The 14,176-nt window shown below is 51.8% G+C and overlaps 1 long non-coding RNA gene across 2 annotated transcripts; it reads right to left on the bottom strand.

Annotated features, from left to right (window-relative positions):
- Positions 1-3,529: 3,529 nt before the first annotated feature.
- Positions 3,530-8,524, bottom strand: LOC123330591. 2 transcript variants are annotated; one of them, XR_006640302.1, is made up of 3 exons: positions 7,983-8,524; positions 7,192-7,367; positions 3,530-3,958 (listed from the first exon to the last, which is right to left on the bottom strand). It is a non-coding gene; the product is annotated as an uncharacterized LOC123330591 (long non-coding RNA). The 2 variants fall into 2 exon arrangements; XR_006546613.1 differs by lacking the exon at positions 3,530-3,958 and adding an exon at positions 5,638-6,324 and having other exon boundaries at positions 7,983-8,523.
- Positions 8,525-14,176: the final 5,652 nt, after the last annotated feature.

Genomic DNA, 14,176 nt, shown 5'->3' with positions numbered 1-14,176 from the left:
CCAGCCCCGGTCTGTGCAGTCAGCTGTCCCCCAAATCCTGGCTACACCTTCCCCAGGACATTTCAGGAGAAAGTGAGGCCCAGTGTTGTCCAGATTGTTCAAAATTACTTTCCCCCACATGAGGTAACCCTTCAAGGGTAGAATGCACAGTCTTGTTTGCAAGCTTTCTGGCTGTGAGTTCCAAGAGACGAGTTAATCTGACTCTTCAACTAACCTTCTGAAGAATGGGCGGCAGGCAGCAGAGAACCCAGGCAGGTGTAGAGAGTCGTCACGCCGTCCCAGCATCCAAATGCCATCTACTTTATCTCCAAGACTGTGGATGCTTTGCAATAGATTTTTATGCACACGGCTCAATGACTTTTATCTCTTTTTGCAACACTAAGCATTTATTTTGCTCCCGTGTGATGAGTTATTCCGAATAGTCGGTAGATTCCAGGGGAAAAGTTATTTTGTGAGTTAATAACTCTCACCAAATTATTTGGCTCATAACTGATTTGCATACTTTTACAGGCTACTGAGCCACTGAATCAGAAGGAGAGACCTGAAGTACACGTGCACTTCTGGAAAGTTTGAAACGAGCCTAACAGTTTACCAAGGCTGAAGGCTTCACCACTGCAAACATTTCAGCATCGCCTTTCCTTGGGAACTTCATCTGGCTGAGGATGCAGTGAGCCGTAAAATGCACACATCAATTACCACCAAAATAATTTGGAAAGAGAAATATTAGCCAACATATTTATAGCAGCTTGGAGATATTCTCAGTTGCACTCTACACTGTTCAGTCTTCTTAAATCAGAATACCACCGTGCAAAAAAGAATTTAGCAATAAAACATCAAAGAAAATGTAATGAGAGTTTGGTGATGCAAAAAATTGTCTCTTTTTCTTATTTAGGTCCTTTACCTGGAGGAATAACTTAGAATCTCTGTCACGTTCTGCTATTAATGGGATAATAAAATTAAACGTGTCTCACTTCACTTTAGGGCTTCCCTTGTAGTTCAGTTGGTAAAGAATCTGCCCGCAGAGCAGAAGACCCAGGTTCGATTCCTGGGTTGGGAAGATCCCCTGGAGAAGGAAATGGCAACCCACTCCAGTATCCTTGCCTGGAGAATCTCATGGACAGAGGAGCCTGGAGGTTACAGTCCATGGGGTCTCAAGAGTCAGACATAACTTGGTGACTCAACCACTTCACTTTGCCGCTGTCCCTGCTGCTCTGGGCCGAGCTGCCCCCCAGTTCCTACATCCAGTACCTTAGAAAGTGATGGAATTTGGAGATAGGGGCTTTTGAGGAAGTGATTTGGTTAAAACTGACTCACGGAGGGTGGGCCCTGATCCAGTGTGACTGGTGTGCTTACAAGAAGAGATCAGGACACAGACACACACAGAGGGACGACCACGTGAGGACACGGGGGGAAGAAGGTCACTTGCGTGCCAGCATGGTGACAAAGGGTGGCTGTAGCCCCACCAGCTGGCGGCCCGGCTCCTGCCTCCCACACCAGCCTGGGCCTGGAAGCAGGACCTGGTCGCCGCTCCTGTGTGAGCGCTGGCGGCCCGGCTCCTGCCTCCCACACCAGCCTGGGCCTGGAAGCAGGACCTGGTCGCCGCTCCTGTGTGAGCGCTGGCGGCCCGGCTCCTGCCTCCCACACCAGCCTGGGCCTGGAAGCAGGACCTGGTCGCCGCTCCTGTGTGAGCGCTGGCGGCCCGGCTCCTGCCTCCCACACCAGCCTGGGCCTGGAAGCAGGACCTGGTCGCCGCTCCTGTGTGAGCGCTGGCGGCCCGGCTCCTGCCTCCCACACCAGCCTGGGCCTGGAAGCAGGACCTGGTCGCAGCTCCTGTGTGAGTGCTGGCGGCCCGGCTCCTGCCTCCCAGGGAGCTGCTTTCCTCCAGCGGCTCTGGCTTTGCTGGGAATCCCTGATCTGGGACTCCGGTCTCCTGTTTCTCTGCCCTGTGTGGGCTCTGCGGGCCTGCGGACACAGCCTGGAGCCGCCCTGGGGGACATCCCGTTTGTCTTCCGTCCCAGCACTCCCACTGCAAGGAGTCTCTTTGCTTCATGCCTCAAGCCCCCCATATCTTGTCAACACTCCTTAGATGTTTTTAAGACATGAGGAGTGGAAATTCACATCTAGAATTCTGGAAGGGTCTCCACTAGCTTTTACAGTCGGGTCACCTCCGGGCTGACTTCTGCTGACAGGGACAGTCCGGACTCCCCCACCCCGGGAGGCACACCTGCCCCAGACCTGGCCGATGCTCCGGACACCTGTGCTTACCTACAGACGCAACACATGGCCATTGTAGCCGGCGTGAGGTGCTCCTGCCTCATCAGGTCCCAGGTGACCAGGCTTACCGCTCTCCTGGTGGCTTGGAGACCCGCAGGTGGATGAATGGAGGCTCCCATGCAAACAAAGTCTTAAAAGCAATGTGGATTCTGAGGTTCCCATTGAATTCCCTTCTCACAGACCTGCCTGCTTCATCAGGAGCAACGTACACTCCAGGGTGTGAATTCTGAGCCCATCTCCCTGGTGCCCAAAGTCCTGCCAGCCTGAGCTGGGGCCCTGTGAGTTGCTAGCTTATTTCCTGGGCTTAGGAACAACCCACAGACCAGCAGAGTAGAGAAGGAAACGGAAGTCCTGCAGAGCGCGCTGGGAAGCATCGAGTCATATATGTGAGTACAATATAGATACACGCGTGCATGCATGACTATATATGACTTAATATCACATACACACACACACACCAGACTTTGGAAACGTCGGGGCCGGAAGACAATTCCCAGCAGATAGCTGCGAAGAAAAGGCCTCCAGGAGCCCAACTTTGGAGGGTGCCGTTCCGGAATGCCTGGAGGCGGAGGCGCATTCCTGGAGGACCACGGGGGCATCAAGGGGCCGCGCCGGGGGGCGTGGGGGGAGTCCGCGTCGTGGGGCTCACGGGCACACTCACCGTCCGCCAAGCCCCAGCCCCCAAGGCCCCGGCCATCCCTTCCTCTCTCAGCCTCGCCCCCTGCCCCGCCCTGCCCCTCCCTTCAGATTCATCGCCTTGGATAAAAGAACATGTCTCAGGCACGAGGCGCGGCCCCAAGGGAGGGCCTCCGAAGTGGCGGCCATGAGAACGCTGCCCTGGGGACGCGGACGCGCGGCCCCGGGACAGGGACCTTCAGCGCCGTCGGAGGCCCTCGGAGCATCCGCGGGGAGGGTCCTTCCGGCGGCCGCAGCGCGTGCGCCGTCCTTCTAGCCCTGCCTCCCTCCAGCCGGGCTCCCTGCGCCCCTTTTCCTCCTGCTGCTTCTCATCCGAGTCCACCGAAGCGCCCGGGCGTTCAAGGGCGTCCCCAGCCTCCTGGAGTACCTGGGCGCCGAGGGCACTCGTAGCGCGGTGACAGAGTTACACCGCGGCTGCAGTGCGTCCGAGGCCCTCCCGGGCAGAGGGTTTGCTGTCCCAGGGCCGGGGTCGGGTCAGCCGGGCATCACGGCGGGGCTCCTGTGTCCTTGTGCAGCACCCACATAGCCTCCTGCCCACCCCCCCCCCCCCCCCCCCGGGTCTGTGCCTGGTGTCAGGGTCTAGTCACACCTGAGAGATTCATGGCTCAGCTGTTCATTTTCTGTCATTCAGGATGGATCTTAGGGCCCAAGAGAGCTGCGAGTCTCTGTCCCCGCAGCTGCCACAGGGCTCGACTGTGGTCCATCAACGAATATGTAAGTCAGTGAACAAGGAGAACACAAATATATGTAAACCAAAGTTGGTATACCGTTAGCAAAAGCATGATGTGTTAAGTCACTCAGTTGTGTCCGACTCTCTGTGACACCTTGGATTCTTCTGTCCATGGGATGCTCCAGGCAAGAATTCTGGAGTGCGTTGCCCTTGGAAGCCCATCCGAGGGATCTTCCCGACCAGGGATTGAACCCAAGTCTCCTACATGTCCTGCATTTGCAGGCAGGTTCTTTACCACTAGGGCCACCTGGGACACCCCTGTTATAAAGAGAAGCAAATACATATAGAATATAAATGAGGAAAATATAAAGGTTTGTTTTAATAATTTTTAATGAAAAAGATTTCCTTAGCGAAATATTAAACCCAAGAAGTAAGAAATGGACATACCTGGTTTTTAAGATAAAAAAAAACAAAAAAAACAAAGACTTCTAAATAAGAGATACATCATAAATAAAATTAAACATTCAGAAGAAAACAATACGTGTAACAGACAAAACAAATGATAATCACGGTACCTGAGGAGTTAGAGCAAGTCAATTATAAAAGGCGAATGATCCAGGCAGCAGGGATGTGAACAAAGAAATTCACAGGAGTGGAAATGAAATTAACTCATAAACCTAACACGAGGCGCTCAGCTTCACCAGGTATCAGGAAAAAGTAAATTGATTATATGTCTATATTCTTCCCTACCCTTCAGATTGGCATTTTTTAACACTGTATAATGGCAAATGTTGGCAAGTTTGCAGAGAAATGAGCTTTTTTGCACACCTTCAGTGAAAAAACAGAAAAGGTGAAGCCATTTCAGAATGCACGTTAAACAGTATCGGCTTTCAGAAGTTCTGTCTTTCGCCCCAGCATTGGCATCATGAGGAATCTGGTATGTGTGGGATGCAGACAAATAGGAGGTGACAGAGCCCCGGCAGCGTCCTGAGGTGCCTGGGGGCGGGGCGCAGGGACAGAGTTATGTCCCTAAGAGGAAAAGCATTGTGCACGGTGTCATCTGTGGCATCAGAGACACCAACTGCCTTTGATCACACACCCGTCCCAGAACAAACAGGCGTGTGAAGAACAGGGCAGGGTCTTCAATTCCATGAATAGTTGGGGGGCAGGAAGAAGAGATGTTAGAGGCAGCAGAGTAGGCAGAGCCTGGCCGGAGCTGCTCGGGACCTGCTGCCCTCCAAGGGCATGGCCTGCAGCCCCTTCTCCTCCTGTCTCCCCGGAGAGAGCTCTGTGTTCACCCCAGGAACGAGGCGGTGATGGCAACTTTACCTCTAAATTCTCAAATTCTCCCATGTCTCCAGTCTCCTGAGCCACCCGATGGTGTCCTTGCCCTCTCCGACGCCCTGCCTGCCCCCTCCAGAAGCACCCTTGAAGGCTTGTCCAGCCTATCTACAGTTGGATGAATACCCAGTCTTCACCCTGAGCTGCAGGCCTCTGATCCTCGGGCTCCTAGCTGCACCCACGGAGAAGGCAGTGGCACCCCACTCCAGTACTCCTGCCTAGAAAATCCCATGGACAGAGAAGCCTGGTGGGCTGCAGTCCGTGGGGTCACAGAGTTGGACACTACTGAAGTGACTTAGCAGCAGCAGCAGCAGCTGCACCCAGCCCCATCTGGGCTCACTCTCTCTGTCTCTGCAGGAACACTAGCCGCCCTGCCGTTGCTCAGTCACGTGCTCTCCTTATGACCTTGGGGCCTTTGCACCAGCTGTCCCCTCTGCCTGGAACCTCATGTCCTTCCCCATCATGTTAAGTCTCCTTCCAGGAAGATTTTCCAAGAACAGACTAGGTCTAGTAATCCTGTCTAATGCATTCAAAACACTCCTTTTTCTCTTTTATGGAAAGTTGAAAGTTAAAGTTGCTCAGTCGTGTCCGACTCTTTGCGACCCATTGGACTATACAGTCCATGGAATTCTCCAGGCCAGAATACTGGAGTGGGTAGACTTTCCCTTCTCCAGGGGATCTTCCCAACCCAGGAATCGAACCCAGGTCTCCCGCATTGCGGGAGGATTCTTTACCAGCTGAGCCACAAGGGAAGCCCAACAACACTGGAGTGGGGAGCCTAAAGTTATCGTACTAGTGATTCAATAACTGTTTTCTATCGGTCCTAAAATACCTGTGTCTCAGCTGGAGTGTCAGCTCTGCTGGGTCTCTGCTGTCCCCAGCAACTTACTGGACACTCACCAATGGCATGCTGAGTGAATGAACGAATGAGCCTTCTCTGGAATTTAGAGGTGCCCACAAGTTGTCTGATGGCTGTATCTCAGGGTGGTCCCATTCTGGACCCCAGGACCCCCATGATAGCAGACCTGAGCTGCAGACACCCCAGCCACCTCCATCAGTGTTCCTCTGAGCTCCAAAGGCCAGCTCGCCACTGAAGTGTGGTTCATCCATGTGAGAGGCATGAGCTAGCATCAGTCTCCCGGAGGTTCACCAGAGAAGGGAACAACCAAACCGTGAACCCCGGGGGCCTCTGCGCCTGCATCTGAGCCCAGCAGGCGGGCCCCTCTGCACCCTCTCTTCAGGGGAGAAACTCCTCATGCATTTTCCACCAGGGATTTCTAGCTGTTTCCCAAGATACTATGTGTCCCATGTTGGTCCAATTTTCTCGTTCTACTAACTCAATGCTGAAAAAAGAAAAGTGAAGTGTTAGTCATTTACTTGTGTCCGATTCTGAGACCCCATGGACTGTAGCCCACCAGGCTCCTCTGTCCATGGGATTGTCCAGGCAAGAGTACTGGACTGGGTTGCTATTCCCTTCTCCAGGGGATCTTCCCAACCCAGGGACCAACTCAGTCCTACTATCCAGAAAATCAGGGAGGTTCGTAATGAATGAATCTCTCCCCTCCACACCCCTCCAGAACCCTCTGGTTGTGGACACACACTTGCAAACAGCCCCAAGTCCAGACCCCCAACCATACAGAGGAGCCTGCATCTCTGTTGGGAGTAACTATCTCAGATGTTATGTGGCTGAGCCAATTAAAGAGGGTGGGAAGTTCCACAGCATAAACTAAAGTGGAACAAATCGAGTTCAGGCTGCCCTCATGCTCTTTCAGGAACTTTATGTAGCAATTATAATAATCACACTTAGCATCTTCAAAGACCTTTTAAAGCAGAGCAAATTAATCTCCACCTAGTGTTGCAAGGCTGTGGATGGTAGGTTACCACCTGTGATCTGCACCCTGAGACAGTAAGGGCAAGGCGCTGTGTTATGTCTCAGACCAGACACACACCACATACTCGGGACAGAGCTGGGGCCTCAGTCACCGCACGGCCCTGCCTGCTCCCCGGACAGCCTGTCTCATCCGTGACCCACTCGTTCGACCTGAGCTGTGCCCTGCGGCCCGGGCTCTCCTGGACACGCCAGGCCCACAGGCACATCTCTCTCCTGAGTGCTTCTCGGCACCCTGCATTGGTGTGTCTTCTCAAATCAGAGACTACAGCCATCCTCTGAACCTGCGAACAGCAGCCCTCCACTCGGGGTGCTTGCTCACCTACAAACACCTTGGCCACGGACCCTCCTGCTGTCTCGGTTCTGTGCGCCCAGCCGGTTCCCAGGTGGGAGGTCTCGGAGGACTGGCTGCCGGGCTGCCGGAAATGAGGTCTCACATTCAGTAGATGGCACTCTTACCTCTGAATCGGCGTGCGTCGGGTCTCTGCACACTCACACCTGGGAAGAAAAGGTAGCTTGTTGTATTTTGAATCACAGAAGCCGGTGCGTCCCTGCTGTAGATAGACATCATTGTCTCTCTGCAAACTCCCTGAGGGAGTCACCTTGCTGCATCTTTAGACCAACCTCTGGAAATTATTCAAAAACCCTGGAACTGGTTCTGGCTATAGACCGGATTTTCCAGCATCAGACCTTCCAGAACATTCTTTCCAGTCGTAAGGCACCAGTTTCTCTCTCCTTAGAACAATTGGATCATTTTATGCCAACCTGTTTCCAGGATAGCTGCTCCTCTAGCTTGAGAACGTACTTATGCAATGGTTCAATTATATATTCTCAAGTAAACGCTATCTGTCCCATGTAATACTAATTGTTCTGTCTGGTTACTTGATGGAAAAATAATTGTGATAAAATAATGAGCATTGTAAGATACAAGCTACATAGCTGATGTATTCAATGGCTTTAAAATCTTTTTTATTTTTTAGAAAAACATTTGCTTTTCTGATTTTCTTCTTCCACTAAAACTGCGAGGAGACAGATGAAAACTTCGAGAATCTCTTGCCATGCAACCAAGAAAAAATAAAAATCACTTCAATTCCATTAGAAACAAATACTCACTATGAATATTCCGGTGAATTTTTTTTTTCGTGCATGGTTTCAGCGAGGATTCCAGTGGATGGAGGTGAGAGAAATCTAATTGGACTTGGCTTAAAACCATAGAAGAATTTATAAAAGGCTGTTTGTGTGTCCTTCAGAATTCAGAGTAAGAGAAAAGCTTGGGCTGGCGTGCAGTGGGGACCCCCCACCCTGGCCCCCGCTGAGTCTGCCAACCCACTGTCTTCTGTTCTAGGTCCTCTTTCTTGATTTCCAGGACACCTGGACGCCAAGGGGGTCACCCACACCCCCTTAGGTCACAGCTCATGCTTTCTAGAGAACAGACAGAGTCAGAACTTCCAATTCCCAGAGAAGGTTCTTCAGGGTCCAGCCGGGTCACGTGGCTTCTCAGGACCAGACATCTGTGCCAGGACAGAGGGTACTCAGACCCCGCAGGTGGCTCCCAGGGACCCCGGTGGCTGGCGTGGCTGGAGGCGCAGCTCCCAGAGGAGGCAGGTGTGCGCACGGGGCGCCTGTGTGCATGCTCATATGTGTTGGTGCTGAGGAGGAAGGAGTTTAAGGAAGAAGGAAGAGTAGTGGTTCTGCTGTGCAGGACATTTATAATTGTTTACGGAAATCATTCTTAATCAGGTGACATGATGAGACGGATAAGTCTCTGTCTCCTAAACTGGCTTTGCCACTTTGAATAATCTCTAGAGTTAACCACAAATAATGTACGCTTTCACTTTTCTCAAAAATGTGAATAATTTCTGGGGTTGGCATGGTTACTTTTAGTTATTATTTTATTTTTCGCATGTTTATTTTAAGCTCCACCAATTGTAGAGTTTTCCTTTACAGTGAATGGAAGGAGCAGCCCCTCTCCCAGACCTGGACCTTCTGTACTTTCTTCGAGCCAGTATTCTGAAGTAGTTCCTCCACTTTCAGAGGGCTTCCCAGGTGGCTCCCTGGTGAAGAATCCCCCGCCAGTGCAGGAGATGCAGGAGATGCTGGTTTGATCCCTTGGGTCGGGAAGATCCCCTGGAAAAGGGCATGGCAACCCACTCCAGGATTCTTGCCTGGAGAATCCCATGGACAGAGGAGCCTGGCGGGCTACAGTCCATGGGGTTACAGAGTCGGACACGACTGAGTGACTGAGCTCACGCACACTATTTATAGAAAGGAGGTCGAAAGGAACAAGTAAGGAGACGCATGGCATAATGATCGGTCAGCTCCTGCACTTTCCCCACACCCCTGGGCAGTCTTCGGGGTAACCCGGGAGACAGTACATCTCTCACCTCGTTGCCCAACGGTCTCCGGGGAGCAGGGACATGCCCTGACCCATCTCCTAGAGCCGGCTTCCCTCCTACACCAGTGAGCTGGCTTACCGGCACATCTTTAGCAGCGAGGTTGTGAAATCCTTTCTTCATAAATTGGCTTACCTCAACTGGGGAGAGAGACAAGATCAGCCTTCTGAGCGTGCCCTGCAGCTGGATGGCAGAGATCGCTCCTCACCGCCTCTCCTGATTGTTGCAGGGGAACTTTCCAGACTCTGGAAATGCCCCTTAGAAATTCAGTGTTTGCGGAGGTCTGGTGATTGACTTAACCCGCATTCACTCGGCCTCATGACTTTCCTCTGATCAGTAACGCTGTTTACAGAAGGTGGGTGCTCATGGTGTGCTCTGGATCCCACCCCGAGGCGACCTTCCCACTCCCCTCACCTGTGTGTCTTAGCATATTTCACAGAGCTGTGCATGTGCTTTTAATTAAACCTGAGGAAGAGTTGATTGATGGAAAGGGGAAAAAAAAAAAGACTGGGTAAAAAATGAAGGAGATTTGAAATTGGCACTGAGAACAAATTGAAGGCTAATTAATAAACAGGAAGAACCTGAAGTCATGCTTGGTGTGGGAACTATGTCTGATTGTTATCAGAGATGGCCAAGCTGTTGTACATTATGAGCGTGTAACTTTGGGAGGGCGTGGTGTGTTCAGAAACTCCGAGAAGGTGAGTAGAGGGCACCACCCAGCAGCCTCAACAGAAGCTGTGCTTGAAAGACGGAAAGAGAAAACTCTTAAAAGCTGAGAATGCTTTGGAAATTGCTTAATAAAATACTTGGGTTAACTGCCTGTGGGCGTGAGCTTGCAGAGGGAAATAAGAGCATTTCTGGCAGCAAGTCAAGGTGACCTGATTGAGCTGCATTATAAATTAAATGACACCCCCATCCTTTAGTTCAAATACAAGTACACACCAGCCTCACCCACCCACAGTCTAGTGGTGGGCACTGGTGCCACGCTGCCCCAAGGAGGAGGCTCCTCTGCAGGCACCGGCTAACAGGGAGCATGGCCTTCCGTCTCCCGTGTCTCACTGGAGTGAGGCAACCGCATCTGTGCTCCCACCGCCCTCTTCACACCAAATGGCACACCCCTTTTCTCCTGAGGCTCACACGGCAGAACCCTCTCCATGGACCACACTCCCTGGGAACCTCCCAGCCTGGACCACAGCTACCGCGGGCACCCACGGAGCATCAGGGCGGCCGTGCTAATGGTGAGTGACGGCAGGTCAAGCGCCAACTAGGGAACAGGCGAGTTTAAAGCATCTTCACAGACGGACGATTAATATTTCATTTAGGTAACCAAAAGGAGAAAGGCCCTTGTAGAAGACACACTAAATAAAAATCAAAGGGATCACTTTTCTCTCAACAGACACATTCACAACCGCTCTTGTGAAATGGCAGAGCAGATGAAACACACCCAGTCTGCACCGGGGGAGGGGGCGGTCACAGGGACCCGGAGTGGTTAGGAAGCCTGCTCCTGGTATCCTGGGTCTCTTCTCCAGCTAGTGCTGGATCATAACTATGTGTGGATTCAGGTCATCCAGTCGTAATAGGCACCGGCGGAATGTCCCCCAGCAGGTCAGATGTTCCAAGCGTCACAAGACGCACGTGCAGTGATAAGCCTTACACACAATCCCCCTGTAAGTCTCAGCTTAATAGTATTTGCTGCTACTTACTGCGTACCTCGATGGAGCACCTGTGAACTCACTCATCCTGTTAGGATTTCCATTCAGTTTAGCATGAGTCACCAAAACAGTTACCTGATACAATGCAGTATTGTGCTGAGTCTTTTGCATTATTGTTGTTCAGTCGCTAAGTCATATCCGACTCTTTGCAACCCCATGGACTGCAGCACACCAGGCTTCCCTGTCCATCACCAACTCCCAGAGCTTGCTCAAACTCATGTCCATTCAGTTGGTGATGCCATCCAACCGTCTCATCCTCTGCCACCCCCTTCTCCTCCCGCCTTCAATCTTTCCCAGCATCAGGGTCTTTTCCAATGAGTCAGACCTTCAGGTCAAAGGACTGGAGCTTCAGCTTCAGCATCAGTCCTTCCGATGAATATTCAGAATTGATTTCCTTTAGGATGGACTGGTTGGATCTCCTTGCTGTCCAAGGGACTCTCAAGAGTCTTCTCTAACGCCACAGTTCAAAAACATCAATTCTTCAGTGCCCAGTCTTCCTTATGGTCCAATTCTCACATTCATACATGACTGCTGGGAAAAAACCATAGCTTTGACTATACAGGCCTTTGACTATATGGACTTTTGTCAGCAAAGTAATGTCTCTGCTTTCTAATATACTGTTTATATTTGTCATAGCTCTTCTTCCAAGGACCAAGCATCTTTTCATTTCTTTTAAGCCAGCTTTTTCACTCTCCTTTTCCACCCTCATCAAGTGGCTCATCAAGTGAAGAAAGTTCCTCTTCACTTTCTGCCATTAGAGTGGTATGATCTGCATAGAAATAATCCTATTAGTCTACAAACTCTTCCTGCGGTGGGCTGAAGGGTTTCCTCCCAAAATTCAGGTCTACCTGGGACATCAGATATGACCTTTCTTGGAAATAAGACCATCACAGATGAACTCAAGTGATGATGAAGTCCTACTTGATCAGGACTGAGATCCTCATAAGAAGGGATGAGGGGCCAGGAGACACACAGGGAGAGGGCAGAGCTTGGGGCAATGCAGCCACCAACTGCGGACCCCCAAGAACCACTCGGAGCTGGGAGAGGCCTGGACTGCCCCCAGGGTCCCTGGAGGAACCAGCCCCGAGGACTCCTGGATCTCAGAGTCCAGCCTCCAGCCTGGGAGACAGAACATTCCAGTTGCGGAGACTAGGTCACGGAAGCTCCAGGGACTTAACCGCACAGGATGTGGGGTCCACCTGTCCATCAGCAGGCTTGGAAACCGCCCCCTGCCCGCGCTCGCCTGTGACATGCCGCATCTCACAGCACGGCCAGCTTGCGGCCACATCTGACGACAGCAGGCTCTGCAGGGCCTGGGTCTGACTTCCCGTCCTTGAGACCGGGAAGGAAGGGGTCTTCATCCCCCAGGCCCCCCATGCTCTGGCTCAGACCCTCATAACCTGCCACCCTTCCCTGCTGGCTTCCTGTCCTCTCTCCTTCTGCTTCTGGAAGGGGCATGCCCTCTGTGTGTAACTGGAACCAGGTGTAGCTGGTAGCTTTCTGGAAGGTTCTCAGGTTGCGTGAGTGGGACAAGGTCTGAGTCCAATCAACCGAGAACTGGCAGACAAGAGGCACCTGAGACAAGTTTGTGGAGGAGTCGGGAAATTGGGGTGACGAGTGGAAACAGCTCAGCGGAATCTCAGTCCACCCAGAGGGGAAGCGTGTCAGGCACAAGGTAAGGACGGGCACCCCCACACCTGCAGCCAGTTGCCCAGCTACAAAACCGTCTCTCGGAAACCGCCGGTGTTAATAATGTTTGTGTTTTCCAGAATCACTTTCTTGGTGGCTCCTTCTAGCATCATTAAATAGGGCTCTTTTGGGAAAATGTGACTATCTTCAATTCTTCCAAAGGGGGTGGAGGAAGAGGTGTGTGTCCACTTTAATCTTAAAGGCAAAATCTTAACTCCTTCCTTCCGCCCCCAAATTCACCACTGGAGGGACACAGTGTGGGAGGCAAGTGGACTCGGGCTGAGAGCCCAACCTCCCCATCTGAATCTCTGCCCTCGAAGGACCATCCCGGGGTCTCAGTTTCATGATCAGGATGGCTCTTGGCTCCCAGAGGATTAAGGACGGCTAGCATCAATGGATGCTTTATACACAGGACTTCACACGCATCATGCCCCTCAGTCACCACAGACCAGGAGATGGCAACTTTTCCTCCCTGCAGTGAGAAAGCCAGGCTCCTTGCCCATCACCACACAGCCAGCTGGGTCAGAACAGCCCTTTCCCATGCTGTGCACCCAACCACTGCTCCGGGAGGCCCCTGATTCCCACGCAGGGGACGTTACCTGCCAACCTGCTACATACACTCCAACCACCAACCAGAAAGAAAGCTGGACTTGGGCAGAGAAAGGGAGGGAGCAGGGGCCCCTTCTCTGCAGCCCACACAGGGCACTGTGCTTTCAGTCCACGCTAGGAGAGTCCTCTCCAGATAAGGAAGGTGAGGTTTGGGCTCTCTTTGCTGTTCAGGAGTTCTAGTGTGGCCCATAATGGCCCCCAGAGGCTCCTACAAACAAGAATATTTTGTGGGACTGCAAGTGATTTCCGAGCAAGTGCAAGGAAAAAAAGAATCTAGAGTAGAAAGAAACTAGAACAGTCCCTGAGGCTACAAGTCATGACTGCATCCCATCTCCAAAGAGGCAAGGTGTTCACTGGAGCAATTCAGTGATGCTGAGCAGGCCTGACCTCTCCCAGGATTCCTGAGGACATAGGGTATGAAAGGGAAAGTCACACATCTGGGGTTACCCTCAAATCCATCATGCCTAGCTATCCATCCATCAACCATGTGTCATCCATCCATCCATGATCTATCCATCAATCCTTCCATCTATTCATTATCCATTCATCATCCATCCATCTGTTATCCATCCATCCATCCATCCACCATCTATCCATCCATCCATCCACCATCCATCCATTATCCATCTATCCATCCACCATCCATCATCCATCCATCATCCATCCATCCATTCATCCACCCACCCATCCAACCATCCATCATTCATCCACTCATCTATCCATCTACCATCCATCCATCCATCTTCATCCACCCACCCATCCCTAACCCTAACCCTAACCCTAACCCTTCTCAGAGCTTCCACATAAAGGTCCAGCCAGTGGCATCTTGACCTCGCCTAATGGGGGAACTGGAGCAAGACTCAGATGACCATGAGGTGATGAATGGGTGCTGTGTGAAGTGGGG

Source organism: Bubalus bubalis, chromosome 19 (genome assembly GCF_019923935.1).
Source record: "Bubalus bubalis isolate 160015118507 breed Murrah chromosome 19, NDDB_SH_1, whole genome shotgun sequence".
Classification (NCBI taxonomy): domain Eukaryota; kingdom Metazoa; phylum Chordata; class Mammalia; order Artiodactyla; family Bovidae; genus Bubalus; species Bubalus bubalis.
This window is presented reverse-complemented; position numbering and strand designations above follow the sequence as displayed.